Source organism: Eriocheir sinensis, unplaced genomic scaffold (genome assembly GCF_024679095.1).
Source record: "Eriocheir sinensis breed Jianghai 21 unplaced genomic scaffold, ASM2467909v1 Scaffold641, whole genome shotgun sequence".
Lineage (NCBI taxonomy): Eukaryota > Metazoa > Arthropoda > Malacostraca > Decapoda > Varunidae > Eriocheir > Eriocheir sinensis.
In genome coordinates this window covers 221,687-241,798 of record NW_026111989.1, presented here as the reverse complement: position 1 = coordinate 241,798, position 20,112 = coordinate 221,687, and the positions used below count along the sequence as shown (strand labels likewise).

At 46.1% G+C, this 20,112-nt stretch overlaps 1 long non-coding RNA gene and 1 pseudogene across 1 annotated transcript; both read right to left on the bottom strand.

Moving 5' to 3' along the window:
* Window positions 1-6,339: 6,339 nt before the first annotated feature.
* On the bottom strand, window positions 6,340-10,452 carry LOC126993623 (anaphase-promoting complex subunit 1-like; annotated as a pseudogene).
* Window positions 10,453-13,886: 3,434 nt separating this feature from the next.
* Window positions 13,887-19,836, bottom strand: LOC126993625 (uncharacterized). The gene is made up of 4 exons (XR_007748048.1): window positions 19,151-19,836; window positions 15,852-15,985; window positions 15,087-15,243; window positions 13,887-14,220 (listed from the first exon to the last, which is right to left on the bottom strand). It is a non-coding gene; the product is annotated as an uncharacterized LOC126993625 (long non-coding RNA).
* Between the last annotated feature and the right edge of the window lie 276 nt (window positions 19,837-20,112).

Here is a 20,112-nt window from a genome sequence, read left to right as displayed (position 1 = left end):
TTTTACGAGAAAGTGGAATGGGATGAGTTACTGAGAAAAAATAAAGTACAAGAAAAGTATGATATCTTTATGGAAGCCTATAACACTGGTGTAAAAAAATATGTACCCGTATACAGACCCAAAGTTAAGGGCAGGAAGGACTGGTTTAATGCCAAATGTGCAAACGCAAAAGAAAAAAGGGACAAAGCATGGAAAAGACTAAAAAGAAGGAAGAATCAAAGAAACAAAGAAGACTTCAGAATGGCGAGAAATGAATATGTGAAAATAAGGAAAGAAGAAGAAAAGGGATATGAGAAGGATATTGTGGAAAAATGCAAAGAACAGCCCAAGTTGTTTTACAGATTTATAAATGGGAAGACTAAACCGAAAGAAACAATAGAAAGACTGAGAGACGGGAATGTGGAAGTCAATGACCCTAAAGGTATGGCAGAGTTATTAAATAGAAAATTCCAGCAAGTCTTTACCAAAGAAACAATCTTTATTGCGCCACAAGAGAATAAAATAGAAGTTCATATGGAAGAGATTATGGTAAACAAAGAAGAGATCCATAAATTACTGGGAGAACTAGAAGAGGGAAAAGCAGTAGGACCGGATGGAGTTTCTGGGTATATTTTAAAAAATGTAGAGATGAATTAATTGTTCCAATATACGACATCATTAGATGCTCAGTAGCAACAGGTACGGTGCCCAATGAGTGGAGAAGGGCTGAAGTGGTCCCCATATATAACAGTGGAAGGAAAGATGAACCTTCAAACTACAGACCCATATCCCTGACAAGTGTTTTGTGCAAAATATGTGAGAAAATAATAAAGAAGCAGTGGACTAAATTTCTAGAAGAGCATAAGTTAATTACCAGCAAACAATATGGATTTCAAAAGGGCCGATCATGTGTTACAAACTTACTCAGTTTTTACTCAAGAGTGACAGACAGAATTCAGGAAAGGGATGGATGGCTTGATTGTATTTATCTAGATTTGAAAAAGGCCTTTGACAAAGTTCCACATACAAGACTATTATGGAAACTGGAAAATAAAGGAGGATTGAAAGGAAATATGAAAAAATGGATGGCAAGCTACCTAATGGGAAGGAGATGAGAACTGTGGTCAAGGACATAAAATCAGAATGGAGAAATGTAGAAAGCGGAGTACCACAGGGTTCAGTATTAGCACCGATAATCTTCCTGGTATATGTAAATGACATGGCTGAAGGAGTTAATAGCTACATAAACCTGTTTGCTGACGACGCTAAATTACAAAAACATATAAGAAACAAAGAAGATTGTGAAATATTGCAAGAAGACCTATACAAAATTTGGAAATGGAGTATGGATTGGGAGATGGAATTTAATGTGAAAAAATGTCATGTTATGGAAATGGGTAAAAGTGAAACAAGACCAATCTGGATATACAAAATGGGAAATGGTGAAACATTAAAAAAAGTGCATGAAGAGAGAGACCTGGGAGTAGTGATGAGGGATGATAATCAACCAGAGTCATATAAATCGGATCTTTAGAGACACATATAACTTGGTGAGAAATATTGGAGTAGCATTTAACTACATGGACAAGGACATGATGAGAAGGCTAATCACTACCATGATTAGACCAAAATATGCAGAGGTAGTGTGGTCCCCCCATAAGAAGAAGCATATAAAGAAACTAGAGAGAATACAGAGGATGGCATCAAAAATGGTCCCAGAGTTGGAGGGATTAATATACGAGGAAAGATTAAAGGAAATGAACTTAACAACACTGGGACAAAGAAGAGAAAGGGGAGACCTAATCCAAATTTATAAATTATTAAACAAAATAGATGAAGTAGATAATGAAGAACTGCTACTAACAGAAGGAAACATAAGCAGAAATACAAGAGGACACAGTAAAAAATTGAGAAAGGGGAGATGCTTGAGAGACACAAAGAAGTATAGCTTCCCGCAAAGAAATGTAGAGGTTTGGAACAGTCTGAGCGAGGATACAGTATCAGCGAGGAGTGTGCAAAGCTTTAAAGATAAGTTGGATAAATGCAGACACGGAGACGGGACCACACGAGCATAATGCCCAGGCCCTGTAAAACTACAACTAGGTAAATACACACACACACACACACACCCATTTCCATAACATGACAGTTTCTCTCGCTTTTATTGATTTCCGAAAGGCTTTTGACCTAGTTCACCATACCACAGTCATCAACAAAGCAATAAACCTAGGGCTTCACCCTAACCTGGTCTCCTGGCTGGCTGATTTCCTGCACCAGCGTAAACAGGTGGTGAGATTTCAGGGAGTGGCCTCCCCTCCTCTACACCTTACTTGCGGGGTACCTCAGGGGTCCAAAATGGGCCCTTTGTGCTTCCTTATCCTAATTAATGACGCCCTGACCCACACACCCCACCGCTGGAAGTACGTGGACGACACCACAGTGGGAGTAACAGTTGACAGCAGCAACCCAGATTATTCCCACCTCCAGGAAACACTACACAACCTACACACATGGACAACACAAAACATGGTCACCATCAACGACACCAAAACTACACTCCTACACATCAACACCTCCTCTGCCCCTGTTGCCCCCTGTGGTGTCCATCAACGACACTCTCCGGGTAGTTACATCAGCAAAACTACTTGGAGTCACCCTGGACAACAAACTCACATGGAAGGAGCACGTCTCCCAGCTCACCAGATCTGCCACCTATAAACTGTACCTGCTGAGGAGACTCAAAACGCTGGGGGCCCCTGAGTGTGCGCTGGCGAGCGTGTACTCCTCGTTCATCCTCCCCAAACTGACATACGCGTCCCCAGCGTGGTCTTCCTCCATCAACATCACGCAGCGCCGCCAACTTGAACGCGTCCAGAAGCGAGCCTGCAAAATCATCCTGGGCCCTCACTACACCAGCTATCAGGACGCCCTCGACTCCCTCCATCTCACCAGCCTACAACACCGTCACGAGACCCTACTACACCGGTTCGCAACCAAGCTTCTCAACCAGCCCAGACACAGACACATCCTCCCACCCGCAGTGAACCGCCCTCAGCACTCAGTGCGACACCACAACATTATTGCCCCGATACGGGCACGGACTGACCGCTATAAGAACAGCGCAGTGCCCGTGATGGTCAAATATATCAACAATGCAAATTAAGAGCAGCACAATTTGTATGTTTTGTAAATATTTTTCATTAGGACTTATTGTTGTTGTTATTATGATTATTATTATGATTATTATTATTATTATTATTATGATTACTATTATTATTATCATTATTATTATCGTGATTATTATGATTATTATTATTATCTTTACTATGATTATTGCTATTATTGTTATTTCTATTTTCCTTTTTATTTTCGATCATACTACTTTGTTCATTTGTCTCATTCATTTCATTTCATCTTCCATTGATGTATATTTTCAGCTCTAGGGCTGCCTGGTACTTCATGAAATAAACCGTTTATTATTATTATTATTATTATTACACACACACACACACACACACACACACACACACACACACTGCTCCAGTAGCTCAATCGGTAGAGCGCTGCGCTGCAAGGCTTCACGGCCAAACAGGCAGTGGTTTGAGCCCCGCTCAGGCCGGATTCTTTCGGTTGACTATAGTCTTCCCAAAATGTCGAGTCCGTTCTGGTGGGGCGCTGAAAGGGAATTTCCCTGATGCGGCGTTGTCAGATATACTAGCAACAATTATTGTCTTATTGTTAGATTACTTCTAAATGAATCTTCATAATAGTGCATTTATATAAATTTCTAATGAGGATGTATAGAGAGCTTTGAATATTGTTCTAGTGGAATGATAACAATGACCTTATATAAATACCACAAAATGTGGCAGCTCTGTTCTCCAATGTTGCCATTTTTGAGGCTGGGTCAAGGGCACATTGACCGCGCTAATCCGCAGGTAAACGAGAGGTCCATTCTTATGATAACCCGACATACACACACACTCACTCTCACATCCCTGATGCGGCGTTGTCAGATATACTAGCAACAATTATTGTCTTATTGTTAGATTACTTCTAAATGAATCTTCATAATAGTGCATTTATATAAATTTCTAATGAGGATGTATAGAGAGCTTTGAATATTGTTCTAGTGGAATGATAACAATGACCTTATATAAATACCACAAAATGTGGCAGCTCTGTTCTCCAATGTTGCCATTTTTGAGGCTGGGTCAAGGGCACATTGACCGCGCTAATCCGCAGGTAAACGAGAGGTCCATTCTTATGATAACCCGACATACACACACACACACACACATCCCTGATGCGGCGTTGTCAGATATACTAGCAACAATTATTGTCTTATTGTTAGATTACTTCTAAATGAATCTTCATAATAGTGCATTTATATAAATTTCTAATGAGGATGTATAGAGAGCTTTGAATATTGTTCTAGTGGAATGATAACAATGACCTTATATAAATACCACAAAATGTGGCAGCTCTGTTCTCCAATGTTGCCATTTTTGAGGCTGGGTCAAGGGCACATTGACCGCGCTAATCCGCAGGTAAACGAGAGGTCCATTCTTATGATAACCCGACATACACACACACACACACACACACACACACACATACACACACAGGTACACTCGTGGGACACAAGTGTTGACACAGTTTCCAAAATGTTTTGGATGCCGATAGTGAAAGACGGCAACTATTCAACAGAGCTGCATTCGAGTTATATAAGACGTATGTGTGTCTGTGTGTGTGTGTGTGTGTGTGTGTGTGTGTGTGTGTGTGCAAGGATCAAAGAGTGTGTGTGGGTGTGAGAGATATTATTTAAGGATTTTTTTTACGAAACTGAGAGCATCAACTGCACGACGATTATGTTTCTTTAAAAAAATCTGTTATGAATGCTCTTGTTTCCACGAGTGCACGCTCTGTAATAACATTTTCTGCATTCCATGAGTTGAATACTTGCTTGGCTTTGCTCGCCAGTGTGCATTCTGGAGAGAGAGAGAGAGAGAGAGAGAGAGAGAGAGAGAGAGAGAGAGAGAGAGAGAGAGAGAGAGAGAGAGAGAGAGAGAGAGAGAGAGAGAGAGAGAGAGAGAGAGAGAGAGAGAGAGAGAGAGAGAGAGAGGAAATAAATTGCACTTCCTTGCTGAGCCTTTAATTGTTGCTAGTACATCTGGCAACGCCGCATCAGGGAAATTCCCTTTCGGTGCTCCACCAGAACGGACTCGACATTTTGGGAAGACTATAGGAGTGGTTACTGTCCCCCCCTTGAGCAAGGGTGATGGGGTGTGTGGTGTGTGAGGTCCTGGCAGTACCCAGAGATTGACGATAATGAGCACATGCTCACGTCGGGAGGGTTCCTGCTGGCGATGACGAGTCCAACACGTGATCAGGCCGTATTGAATTACTCACACACACACACACACACACACACACACACACACACACACACACACACACACACACTAGGATGTAGTTGTTGCAACATGTTCTTTGTGATTCCAAGGTATTGTCAAGATAAGTCATCAATGAGATCAATAGCATTTCATTTAATTTAATTGAAATACTTATTTTTCATTAAAAAATAATACAGTAAAATACTAAGGCCATGTAAAGGTGTTTCACTTTGCTTGAGGGTCAAAACAGGTTTAGAGAAAACTGTAGGAAAATGTCTTCAACATATTATAATGACATTGGTACCCATGAAGACCATGCAGCCTTATACATTAGGCTGTTAAATAAAGATGGACTTATAACCCAACCTAGAGGAGTTCCTAGCTGAAGAGCCTTCACAAATAGTAGCCTAGCCTATCACCGCTGAAATAGTAATACTTACCCACATTTTAAAATCTCATAAACGAGAAATAATAATGGAAACGGTTACCAGAGTGATGATTAGCAAATACAATATAAACAAATAATTTGTCAACTTTTAGAGTGAGTTGGGTGTGATTCTAGAGTTTCACCAAGACAGGTTACATATGGCTTACCAAAAGCTAGCGTCTGTTCATTAAACTCTTGTAACACGTCCAGTCTATTAGACTGTGGCCTTGATGAGTGTGAAATATCCATTGTGAGTCTGTTATAACAGCTAGGGCCCTGTGGGGGAGATCACAGCCAATAGTTTTGGCCATAAGGGCCACAGCTTCCCTCATCATGTCTGGACCTGAGGTGAACGGTTGTTTCAGCCCTTGTACGTAGCTGAGCCTCTCTCACAATGGTTTTCATACACAGTACAAAGGGAGGGCGGTTATGGCAGCAAGACACACACAATGGCAGTGTGTGTGTCTTGCTGTCATAACCGATGGTAAATGACCCGCGAGACACCGTGCTTTGAAGTCGGCGCGGTGCTGGAAGGGCCAATAATGGCGCCCAGCAGCCTTATACACAGGCAGGGTCGCCTATGTCGGGACTCTCTCTATTAAGGGACCCTACCTTAAGTATAGGAGGCATCAGTCCATTCTCAAAACCTACCCAATCTATAAATATGGTCAGCCAGAACCAAGCAGTCCTCACCTGGTCCAGCAGGTACGGAGTGTTGGATGCAGCCATCCCCTCAGCAGTGGCCTTGTTGTTGCTCCGGAAATAAATCCTGCCCAGGGCCGAGGTGGCTCCCGGGGCAGTGACGTCCATGGTGACACAGTCCCCTTCCTGTGGGCCAGATGCAAGGCTTGCTATTAGAAGACCATTTGGCTTCTCACATCAACTATTTCTACAGGTCAAAGAGGGGATCAATCTGGTTCCAATGAGTGTTTCTTGGGTTCATGGTACAGAAGAAGGGCCAAACTACCACCAGGCTCATAAAACTACCCCTGGAAATGCTAAAAAAATCCTACGAAAGCCTTGCCCAATATGTGAACCTTGGCGACGAAATGTTTAGTAATCCGGCCAAGCTCCCTGGCGTCACGTATCTGCTTATTTGTTGTTTTATAGCAAGTGAGGCAGCTCAAGGCAAGGAACAAAAAGGCCTGCCAGACGCTGCTCCAGCAAAAGAAAATGGAAGGAGAGGCCAGAAGAGAGGTGTCCTGATTCCTCCTGAAGGCGTTCAAGTCACAGGCAGGGAAACACAGACGAGGGGAGGCGGCCAACACAACACTGCACACACCACTCATGTCACCCAGCACCAGGATCACTACACTCCACATTTACAAAACTACTGATTCATGTTAGTTTACAAATGTAGCTTATAAGTGTAAGAGCAAACTTAAGTCTAAATCATTACTCTTAAACTGACATAACTTACAAATACAGGCCAGTATTGGTGTGGTGAGGATTTCCAGTCACGACACACACAGCTAACCTTTATCTGGCAGCGGGACACTTGTAAAGTCCCTGTGTGGGCCAGACAGGGGCTTTTTGTGTCCCCCTTCAGTGTGATGGCAAAGCTCTCTGGCAATGTTTGGGCCAGAGAATCCTGCCGCCTCTCCACCCCTTCTCAGCATCACAAGGCCGAGGGCGAGTCCGGCCGCCAACGAGTAAGACTCCCGATCATTGGAGTTTTCCATTTCTGGGCCAGGAGGGAGACCGATCTGCATCAAGACCTTTGCCTTGTGACTATGTGCCGTGTCTTGGCAAACCAGAGGGGCGCCTGGGGCGGCAGCAACCTGAGGAAGCAAAGAGAAGTGTTAAGAATACATCAGTTTACACTCCCAAGCAGATACACATGCATGGGGTTCAGTACACCAGCCATGGACTTGCAAAAGGATGCCAACGAACCTGAACCGTATGAGGAACGTCTAATTTTGTTGAGGTGGGTGGCAGGAGGCACTCCTGAGGCACGCTGAGGAGCTTGGTGGTCTGGATGTCCATTGTTCCTCTCCTGGTCACGGACAAGCCCAGCAGGAGCCCCACACACATCACTTCTTGGCCCCGCACTTGATAATCCAGTATGTTGGGGGCACCTCAATGTTGAAAAGGTCAATGGTTGTGCCTCTTAGGGAGCCTTGCCTGAGATGTTGAGCTTGGGTGTTGGAAGGGTTTCTGTGATCACTGGGGCAGAGGTGCACAGTGTAAACATTCCCCTTCCAATAGGCAGAGCCACAGTCCTAGTGCAGAGAGCATAGAGGTGTCGCTCCTGCTGCTCCAGAAAGTCATGATCGGACACTTCTGGCCGCTGCACAATGTTGACAGTCACGGCTTTTGAGGAACAAAACATACGGGGAACCTCTGACACTCACTGGTCTTCCACCCAGAGGAGGGCCAGCATGTCTGTGTCCAGGGTCTGCGCCGTCCTCGTCCTCCTTGGACAGCTGTGGCGCCTTCTTGGCCTCCTGTACCAGGTCCTGGTCTGGGTGACACCTCACCTTCATGTTGAAGGGATCCTTCAGCCTCTTGCTGTTCCCACAGTCATTTTTCTCGGCGGATTCTCTCCGAGTCACAAGGTTGGGTCTGTGTTTGAGGTGGCAGGCTGAGGCCGGCCAGTGTTCCGGGGCCACAGGCGACACGTGTGCTGGCCGTTCATCAGCACCAGCAACACTCCTGGCCACAACAGCTGAATGTCCCTCACAGTAAGACAGTTTATTTGTTACGAGTACAATTTATTGGTGAATGTTGGGTCTGACGTCACAATTTTGGAGACTGCTGACTGGGAGATGGGTCAGAGCAAATGACTTCTGAGTGTTTGGATTGATACAGTTAAAAAATGGCTCCATTGCACTGTCTTGCAAATGACAATCTACAGCTGCAACTGAATATAACAACACCAGACTCTTGGCGGTTGTGCAGACATGTGGAATGCAGGGGAAAGGGTTGGGCTCTGCACCCTCCATGATGTTATAGAGGAGGCTGTCTGCTGACATAGCCTGGGATGACAGGCTTCTGTGCTAATGGAACTTAGGGAGGAGGTCCCTGCAGAGGGCACAGCATTGGGAAGTCTCTCCATAATGGTGGAGGTGCTGTGAGGCTCTCAGGTCTGCAGTCAGCTGGTTCAGGCAGGGAACAAGGAGGTTGAAATCTTCATAGACAAGGTGGAGGGCAACATGTATTGGTGGCAGGTACACAAAGAGAGGAGCATTAACCCTGTGTTCCCTTCCTGCTGCTTCTGCACCACACCCACCTTCTGCAGCCCAGCACCTCACTGAGGCTGTCCCCCGTGTGGAGGGGAGGACAGGATGTACTCACAGCCGTTGTCAGAACCACTTTCTGGGCTCAAAATTTCTTTGATGCCAGTGAAGGACTGCAAGAATCTGCAATATCCACGGGGCAGGTCAGGGCAAGCTTGTCCATGTCGTAGCCGATCATGGACAGCACCACCTTGGAACACAGCGTGCATTCACCCTGTGGGGAAAAGTCACCTGACACCGGAGCGTTCCTTGTTGCATACCACTTGTTGGTCAACTGGAGTGCTGCATCCGGTTAGACAAACTTGAGGGCAGCGAGGGAACACTTCACAAGTGGTGATGATGTCAATTCTGGGAGGGTTATTCTGTAGAGGTTTCCATTGGCATGTTCAAGAGTTATGTCACTGCCAGTTGAGTCTCTAAGAACAACAATGGCACAGGAGAGCGGCAGACCGGGATCCTCACTGAAGGACTCTGCGTGCATCTTCTCTGACACCACCGGCGACAGCCCAGCGTCAAACTTGGCATTAGCAGAGAATGGCGGGCGGCTGAACGGGAGCAGACTAGACCTTCGGAGAGGTGTGGCGATAGGAATCTGAAGGTGCGGCAATATAGTGAGGGCAGAGAAGCCCCTGAACAAGGAAGAACGGAACGCGGGCAGCCCAGTGATGTTGACGGGACTGACCTGGACAGTTCCCGTGTAGAGCAGCAGTGTTGCTGCTGTCCACGACTATCACCATCTTGAGGGCTTTCAGTGGGTGAGCCTCTTTGGCGAGTATGGAAAAAAAAAAAAAAAAAGATTGATCATTTGAAAAGTCGTACTTGATGCGGCGCAAAGTTCCCGCCAGTGACAGCACGAGGTAGAGGTACTGCTACTCCACGTGGCCCTCCGTCAGGAAGGCTCGGGGGAGGGAGTGGTCGGTCCAGAGGTAGTCCAGGCAGATGTCCGGCACGAGAGGCTCTAGTTCGGAGTGTTTCCTTGAGGGACGTCAGCTGTGAGGTGCGTGGGGTGCGGTGTCCAGGGAAGGGCCAGAGGAAGATGCTGTCCGCCAAACACTGATGGGGTTCGACTGCAAGATTGGGAGACTTATTAATCATCTACGACATTATATTTCACACACACACACACACACACACACACAAAAAAAAAAAAATATCAGGTTGGTGTGATATGGATGTAGGTTGAGAAATGTAATTATTAACTTGCAACATGCATCGTTTGCTCCATGAAAGATTGAATTGTTCACTGATTCCTGAAGCCTCAAAATACCGAGCTCGTGGTGTGTTGGTAGTGAGTGCAGCGCTGGCAGGCAGTTAATTGCCTCCAGCCGATTGTACCGTTGACGTCAAGTAAAGAGTCCTGAGCTGTGTGCCGGATGTTTTGACTGCTCCACCCCGTACCTGACTTTGCCATCGTTCACGACACAAGCTATCTAGGCCTGCCTGCCGATGAGAAGACTGGTGTCCTGGCGGGCCAGTGTGAACGACCCGATGATGGCTGTACGACTGATTCCAGAATTTGATGCATCGTCACTCGGCGTGAGCGAGCGGCTGGACAAGTTTGAGTTGGTGTGTCAGCTGAGAGGGTTCTCGGAGTGGCAGAATATCGTGCCCCTGCGCCTCGCCAGTGGAGCGTTCGCAGTCTATCAGCAGCTGAGTGGGGACGACAAGCTGGTACACGAGAAGATCAAAGAAGCTCTCATCTCTGCTTTCGTGTCAGATCGTTTTTGTGCATACGAGCGGTTCGTTGGTCGAAAGCTGCGAGATGGTGAGTCCGTGGGTGTGTACCTAGCTGACCTGCGGCGTCTGGCTACGTTGTTCAGAGGCATGCCAGACACTGGATTGGCCTGCACTTTTGTGGCCGGCCTACCTGACTCTGCCCGCCGCACCCTGCAGGCTGGTTCAAGGATGGAATCCATGGGCCTCTGCGAGATCCTGAGCCGCGCTTGTGTTGTACGTGGCTGCGGTAGACTTACCGCTGCACCCCAAGCATCGTGATCAACTGGCTGCCGAGGCGACTGTTGTAAGGTGCCGCTCTTGTGGCCAGCCCAATCACTACGCTCGTGACTGTCTGACTGGGCGTGATGTGCGGCGAAGAGGACGCGGCAGCCTCCGCTGCTTTCAATGTGGACACCAAGGTCACATTGCCTCGTCGTGCTCAGAAAACTACGCAGGAGAGGCGGTTTCAGCGCCAACCTCCTCTCTGGCTCCTCAGTAATGGGCGCCCTTCCAATTGTTCGGTTGTTAGTGGACGGGGTGAGATGCGACACCCTGGTGGACACCGGCTGTACGAAGAGCATTGCACACGTCTCTACTACTACTACAACTACTACTACTACTACTACTACTACTATTACTACTACAACTACTACTACTACTATTACTACTACAACTACTACTACTACTACTATTACTACCATAGCTGGGCACGATAACAGAAAACCTTATTCCCGATAACCGATAACTGATAATGAAAAACCTTATCGGTGATAACCGATATTTGTTAACTAGACACAAATATAGGCAATAACCGATAACCGATATAAATCCACAATTCCAATACTAGCTAGCGATAAGTCCGATAGGCGAAAACGATACTATATTGATATTTCAGATAGAACAACATTGATGAATTCAAATTTTCATTATCTGTATTTTAGGAAACTTACAAAACCTTAAAACCACACATTGACACGTACCTATGGACGGTAATACTAGAAATGCCTGAACCGGTGTTGTGTTATTTGGCGTCCCCACCGTCAAAAATTGTTTACAAACACTGGTCTCTCGTGAACGGTGCCTGCTCAGACCAGCAAGCGTAGACCTGTACAGTCTCACAAAGCTTTTAAACCGTAATTAAGAGCTGCTGGAAGGCTGAATCAAACATATAGTACCACTACCACCACCCTCGCTGTTTCTAGAACGACACTCTGTACGAGTTGTATTTATATGTACAGAGTGCACGTCATTCTAGAAACAGCGAGGATGGTGGTACTGTATGTTTGATTCAGCTTTCCAGCAACTCTTAATGTGTTAAAAAAGCATTGTGAGACTGAACAGGTCTACACTTAATGGTCTGAGCATGCGCAGTTCACGAGAGACCAGTGTTTGTACACAAAAGCGCCAGCTGTTGACGATGGGACACCAAATAACACAACACCGGGTGCCTTCAATACCATGACATGGTCACAAACGAATATGGAATATCAAATTTGAGGCAGTGAATAATCATTTTTGGGGCAAAGTTAAATGATTTTTCTCTATGATATATTGATTTTTGAGTAGCACAAAAAAAATAACCTAGTGTTTTTATTTTCATGACCCAAGTATGAAATCTCATCACCGAAGATATTTCATACCCTGAAGTTTTTTCATACAACACCGGGCCACGCATGCGCAGTAAGGAGACAAAAATAAATTCCTGAGAGGCGGAAAAAAAGTAGCAATTATCGCTAGTTTGGTTACAAAAGTAACGAAGTTACCGATATATATTTAAATAAGTAGCGGATGGTCGATAATCCGATTTTGTTATCAGCGACAAAGTATCGCCATAACGCCCAGCTATGATTACTACCACCACTATTACTACTACTACATATAATAAAAATAATAATAACTACGTACACTGCTGTCCAAACCCTGATGTTGATGAAAATAATATCACTGGTTACTCCTCACCATCTCACACAGCCTTTCATGATCTGAGTGAACAAACAGTTGGCTTTCGGGGCAATAAACTTAATCGTACAAATACAGTCATCCCTCAAATAGTACGGTTTCCAATAGTACGGTTTCCAGTAGTACGGTTTTGGTTTTATGCGGATTGTCATGTAAGAATTTTTTTAGGATTTTAAAATTTCCCGCTGGTGGCACCAAGTAGCCATGGCATGAGTGGCAACACTGTTCTACCAAACACCTGCTGAAAGCACCCCAAAGCGTTTGAGAAAGTGTTCACCCTGCAGAAGAATTTATATTTAGAAGTTATGTTTTGGGATGAGTTACTTTGCAGTACGGAGAGCATGCCATGTGAATGAGAGCAGTGTTCATTGCTGTATCTATCTTAGTGTAAAAGAAGTTCTTGCCACAGTAACTGCCAGTGCTCCAGGAGTGCTGCAAGAGTAAAGATAAAGGACGTCCTTTTAGTAAGAATCGTCGTTGCTATGGTAATGGCGTATCACTCGCAGCAAAATGGGGTACGCTGATCTTCCTGATGCAATGGAAGCACTTATGTGTTTCTTTTGGCCGCCATATTTGCTGATGACGTCATCACAGCACAGAGGCGTTCCACCTCTCAAGGCTGGGAGCGGAGCGGAGGTGCCGAGTTGGCAACTCGTGCCGCTGCTTCACGCGTTTGAGAGCACTTGGGACGTACTGAGAGTCCCAATTCATTCTCTCAAACGCAGCCCAGGAGTGTTTCTTGGGGGGACACTAATTTTATCCGGATTTTTGAATAGCTAGGGGGTCCTGAGTCCCTAACACCCATACTATTTGAGGGACGACTATTTGCAAAGAAGTAAACTCCATATTTTCTAGTTTCCAAGATTCATCAAAAGCCAAATTTTGTCAGAAGAGGAAGAAGAAAATGAAGAATTGACTCAAGCCGGAAAATGGAGTTGGGAACTGACATAATAATATTATATATTAGATTAATAATTGTAAAACTCCCGACACACACACACAAGGGTGGCCGTACAATCACCTCTGTCCTGGCCCGGCGTGTCTTCCATGTGGTGTGGCTGTTGTTGCCTGAGCTGAAGAGGATGCAGGAGGAGGGGTCTGGGGACATGAAGACGGCCCGCTGCGCTAAATCACTCATGTAGGCGGGACGCCTACTTTAATAAGGGAGACATTCATAAGGTTTTGTTGGTAAGAGAACCGGGTAGGACACGAAGTAACGGGTTTAAACTGGATAAATTCAGATTCAACAGGGACATAGGCAAAAATTGGTTTACTAACAGGGTGGTGGATGAGTGGAATAGGCTTAGCAGTCATGTGGTGAGTGCCAATACAATTGTCACATTCAAAAATAGACTAGATAAATTCATGGACAGCGATATTAGGTGGGGTTAGATACACGGGAGCTTAGGGTCAAAGGAGCTGCCTCGTACAGGCCTACCGGCCTCTTGTAGACTCCTGCGTTCTTATGTTCTTATGTTCTTATGACGGTCTGACCCGCTGTAGCCTGTAGCAGGAAACAGTGAAGTAACCAACCCCGCATAAAACAACAGGTCATATTGTCAAACACATCGTCACCCTAGCACACACAGTTGACAGGGCTTTTGGGAAAGTTGTGGGCCTTTCCAGGGGTAGTCTTATGACCCTTTTGGTAGTTGATAAGCCTTCTGTAACATGAACTCTAAAAGGCACTCATGAGGATGCATTTTACCTCTTTTTTGGCCTTTAGAAATAAGTGATGTGAGAGTCGGCAGTGTCTAAGCATGCCGACCACTGACCTAACTAGCAGTGGTTGTAAGAACTAAAATACTATAGCTATGGGAAACACATCCACAGTACAGGCGCTGATATCAACCCAAGCTTATATAACAGAGAAATCCCACACCTTCAGCTGACTGGCACAAAAATGTATAGTGTTGCACATGAAAGCCACACAAGCCTAAAGATGAAGTGAATCAAGAAAGCCTGAAGTGGCTGCCTCAACCCTTCCCTTCCCTCATAACAAAACCCTCCACCTAACCCACGGCTGCCAGTGTGCCCGGTGTCCACGTACAGAAGGGAAAACGTGCTCTACAAAAATGAGTAAAAAGAAAAATAAGGAAAATCGTGGCAGAACAGACTGAAAAGGAAGAGAAGGGAAGACGTGGGAAATGAGACCAAAAATAAAGGCAACAGCTCAAGGGCAACAAAGGAAGATAAAACAAAAAGAGGCCTGGTAGTCGCTGCTCACAGAGAAGCAGGCAGAGGGAGTGGCCAGAGGAGGGGTCAGTTTTGGATAGCAAGGGGTCCTGATGCATGTAACACTACCCATATAAGTCTGTGTGGTCTGTGCCTGCTCACTTACACTACTTATATCACTCACTCAAGTCTTACCTGTTCAATAGAGCAGCGGATTGGTTTCGTCCAGCGGGTTCAGCAAACTGTAAAAGGTCGGGAGGCTTTCCGGTTCATTCTTCTGGGCGTCAATCTCTGAGGCCGTCACTCGCTGCTCCAGCAGGATCCCGTACCTGATTGGCCACACCCTCCTCACCTGGCGGAGAACACAACTTAAATTATTATCATTATTATGAGACCCAGAGCAGGTAGGGAGGAGAAGGAGGAGGAGGACCCTAACAGCTGCCTGGTCAGCAGCATCCAAACACCCAGTGAACAGTGAAGTAGGTGACCCAGCCCGACTTGTGTCCAGAAACGCAAAAACAGTCCTGGCGTTGCTCAGGCTGATTGCACGAACACACACACACACACACTTTTTCCACATATAAACACACACACACACACACACACACACACAGGCATAGACACACACACACACACACACACACACTTTTTCCACATATAAACACACACACACACAGGCATAGACACACACACACACACACACACTTTTTCCACATATAAACACACACACACACACACACACACACTTTTTCCACATATAAACACACACACACACACACACACACACACACTTTTTCCACATATAAACACACACACACAGACATAGACACACACACACACACACACACAGGCATAGACACACACACACACACACACACACACACACACACACACACAGGCATAGACACACACACACACACACACACACACACACACACACACACACACACACAGGCCTACCTGGATCTCAAAGGTCTTTCCTGAGGGTGGACGGACAGTGACAGGTGACAGTGAATCACCTTGCTGGATCAGGCACTAACCCTCCTCCTCCTCCTCCTCCTTCTTCTCTCCTCCTCATCCTCCTGTCTTCTCCCCTGAAATAATAATAATGGTAATAATAAGAATAGTAATTAATAAAAATAATAACAATAATAATAATAACAATAATAATAATAATAATAAGAAGAAGAAGAAGAAGAATGAGGTTTAGTATGAAAGGGGAAGGAAGGAAAGGAGAGAGAGAGAGAGAGAGAGAGAGAGAGAGAGAGAGAGAGAGAGAGAGAGAGAGAGAGAGAGAGAGAGAGAGAGAGAGAGAGAGAGAGAGAGAGAGAGAGAGAGAGAGAGAGAGAGAGAGAGAGAGAGAGAGAGAGAGAGAGAGAGAGAGTGGGGGAGGAAATGGGTGTTGAAACAAAGAGGGCCGTTGTGCTCCCCTGTCTACCCAACAATCTGGCAGCATCAACAAAATTTCAGGTGTCCGGGGTCAAAACAGTGTAGCGTTGCCGAAAGTTGTTAATCTGCTTCCTTTTAATTATTGCGGGTGAACGGCAAATGTTTACAATGGAATTAAAATACATACCTGTAACTTTATTTTGATCTTAGAGGCCTACCAAGAAAATCTCAAGCAGGCCTAACCTGTGAGTACTTTTGGGGCCGAAATAGCCTGTCCTCCCTTGCCCTAGACCGAGGGAGCCAACGCACTCTTACATCATTTACAATTTGCCGTTGATGAGGTTTGAGGCCCTGCTGCTCCACGAGGGCCGTCAACAGTTTCAACGTTAGCCTCAATAACAGTCTTCGATGCACTTATTCTCAAACATCGTAGTGACTGTGTCTTAATTGCTTTCACAAATAATATCACATATAACCATTAGTTCAGTGTTCATGTCTAATATTTTCAAATAGTATCACAATTAAATATCCAATGATTATTTCCCACACACTGAACATCCATCACACACAATTTATCTTTGAGTACAAACACTAGTAATTAATAGCCAGGATCGGTCATGTTAGGAATTCTCTGTTTCAGCCTGGAGAACAACACAACACTGGTCATTGGCTGAGTGGTTGGCTTCTTGTCCCTCACACAGCTTATGCATTTCTTCTCAGCCACGGTGCAATCCTGCGATTTATGATTGCCAGCGCATTTGAAACATTTTGGGGCGTCTCCGTTGGTCTTGGCAGTACTGTTGGCCTCAAGATGGCCATATCTCTGACAGTGATGGCATGTAATTGCATGGTATCTGTCTCTCACTGTGTATATTCCCCATTGTAATTTCATCTTGTCGTGATGCTTGTGAATCAGCTCTCTCACGGTTGGGTCGCACCTCAGTATGTAGTGCATCGTGCCGCCCGCCGCAGACTTACTAAAGATCAGCTCAATCTTGTCCTCAACACCCTCATTTGTGTGTAAGAACTCATTGTGGTCCAAGATGGTCTCCTTTGTCTATTCCTTGGTCTCCTCTTTATGCACATCATGATCTTTGGTTTCATCTTTCCAACACTCTTGGTATTAATTTGCTCAAGAGACTCCAGCAGTTTTTAGCAGCCTCAGCCCTTGTGTTCTCATCATCAAAGTTCATGACAATATTGCCTCCTTTAGTGAATCTTGAATCAGTTATTTGAATGCCATTCAATGCCTGGGAGGTATATATATTATTATTACTATATATTACACAATGTATCATATTATTATTATATGAGGTATCGCCCCATACAGTGGTGTTGAAGCAAGTCTGAGTGGTGGCAGGTCCCAAGCTCCCCAAGGGGAGGCGGTGGCTGAACGGATAGCAAGACGGCCCCGTGTTCAGGAGGACGCGAGTTCAATCCCCGCCCGGTGCCACCAAGCTGGGATTTTTCAGCCGCCGCCAAGTGGCTTAAAACTACCCACATGCTGTCCAGAAGACCACCCATCAACCTGGACTCTAGATTCTAGGATCAAAGATGAGCTCCGGGATGGTGCCACTATAAACACCCGCCTGCGCCAGAACGGGCTGGGCCGACCATCAGGACCCACTGGAAAGAAGCCTTGGACCGACCATCAGGATCCACCGGAAAAGAAGCCTACCGGCGCAATAGGCCGCAATGTAAAAAAAATGAAAATAAAAAAAGCCAGCACGTTGTGTGCAGCAGCAGTGTGCAGGAGGAGAAAAGAGTGGTGTGTGTGTGTGTGTGTGTGTGTGTGTCATTCTCAGGGGTGACCACGGTGAAGCGCAGACACTCACTAGTTGTGGTCAAGGCTTAATTAAGTTGATGAGTGGTGTTAATTAAGACCGAGTGAGCAGGTTACGTGTTACCCCGTGTTAGTGGAAATACTGGACAGTTTTTCTTGGTGTGTTGGTGCTACTCATTCTTGTGTTTGCATGTTAGTTTGGTAAATATGGAGATTCATTAGGCCCCCCGGGGATAATAACCTTTCCAAGGTACTGTTGTACTTCTCTAGTTTTACCGGCACATCATACATGTGGGGGGGGGGGGTCCGGGGGGTGTTGCGACCCCCCTGGTTAGGAGGTTAGAGGTTAGGTTATGTAAAGTTCGGTTGGAGGAGCTTAAATCTGCTCCCCCACCAAAAAACACTGACGGGTCCCTCAAGATGGTTACTAGGGGAAGGGGACTGGGCCTCTTTCCTTACTTCTAAGTACTTCATGTTATGGTTGAGGGACATGTATTTCGTCCCTTAGCTATAATATGGAGGCGTAATATCGCATTTTGGAGGCGCGGAGTCAATCTTGACAATTACCGTTGGTTTACAGTGATAGTGTGTCTGTGGTGGTTTTAATCAGACTAAATAAGCTCTAAGTGTTACGGGTGACACACTTTAGTCTCATAAGGCTGTCCCTTGACCCTTAGTTCTCTTAACAAACACATTTACCTCAAGTAACATTCTTACGGTCACGCTGCCTATATTATTTGGCAGATGATACGCCTGTGTGCCGCTGCCTTACAAGACTTGCTGAATAAACTACTAATATTACTCTCTCGTTTAAATGATCAACAATTAATTCTACTTTGTGGTATATTGAACCCACATAATTGCCCATGCAAGGCACGACACACACCGTGACCGGGGTTTGGGCCAAAGGTGAGGGCAGGATCTACTTCAGGGGCAGGGATGGGGTGTGGGGGGCCCGTGGTGTGTGGCAGGGTACTTACGTCACCAGGAGGAGGAGGGAGGAAGGGGTGCTGGGTGGCTGGCAGGATCTACTTCAGGGGCAGGGATGGGGTGTGGGGGGGCCTGTGGTGTGTGGCAGGGTACTTACGTCACCAGGAGGAGGAGGGAGGAAGGGGGCGCTGGGTGGCTGGCGGGGTCCATATCCTCCGGGGCATCACCTTCTTCTTCTTCTTGGGTGTTTTATGGGGCTGTGGGGCCACAGCCTTCACAGCCCCGTCAGTGGTGGTTGGTATCAGGCTTTTGTTTGTCGTTCTGTCACCAGAGTGGGTTAGATCCTGTCGAGTTGCCGCCCCGCCTTCTGCAGGAAGGTTTGCGTACACTTGGAAGGCTTGGGTGTTGGGGCAGAGGGTGTCACTGCCCAGCAGGTCCTCCAGGGTTGGCCTGTGAATGCGGAGGCTGGTTAGGGATGACTTGAGGTTGGTGAGTGGATCTTGGGCAGTGGAGGAGGGGGTGTTTTGGTGTGTGTGGGGCACCATGGGCAGTGTGGACTGTGTTCAGTCTGTGCAGGTGAGGCGGGTGTGGCCAGTCCTCAGGCGGGTGTGTCCAAGGGCCGGCTGGGGGAGTGGTGCTGTGCGGGGGAGTGTCTGTAGCGTGAGTTGTCTGAGGTCAGCCGTTAGTCTGGTGGTCCAGTGTCTGTTGGAGGAGGTCAGTGTGGTCTGTGTATTGGCCGGGGGTGTGCCAGGTTGTCCACCATGGTGTTGATGGGTCCAGCACGTGTCCGCCAGGCTGGCCGTGTTTACGTTCGGGTGCTGATGATGATGATGGCCGCCCTTTGCAACGGCGCCTCCTGACACTGTTGGAATTGAATTGAAATACTTATTGTTGATAAATACAACAAAGGGGAAAGGCTGTCTTGCGGACAAACCCCTGCATGACGAGGCATTACAAAAAATAAAAATCTTCATTGTACAAAAATAAAAACACATGTTGAGGTTAGTTAACAGAAAAAGGAGTTATAATGTAAATACTGCTACTATTCGTGAGTAGGTACACAGGCAATGACCTAAAGTACCACCTGGCAGCAAACTTCGGGTACTCCTTAACGATGTT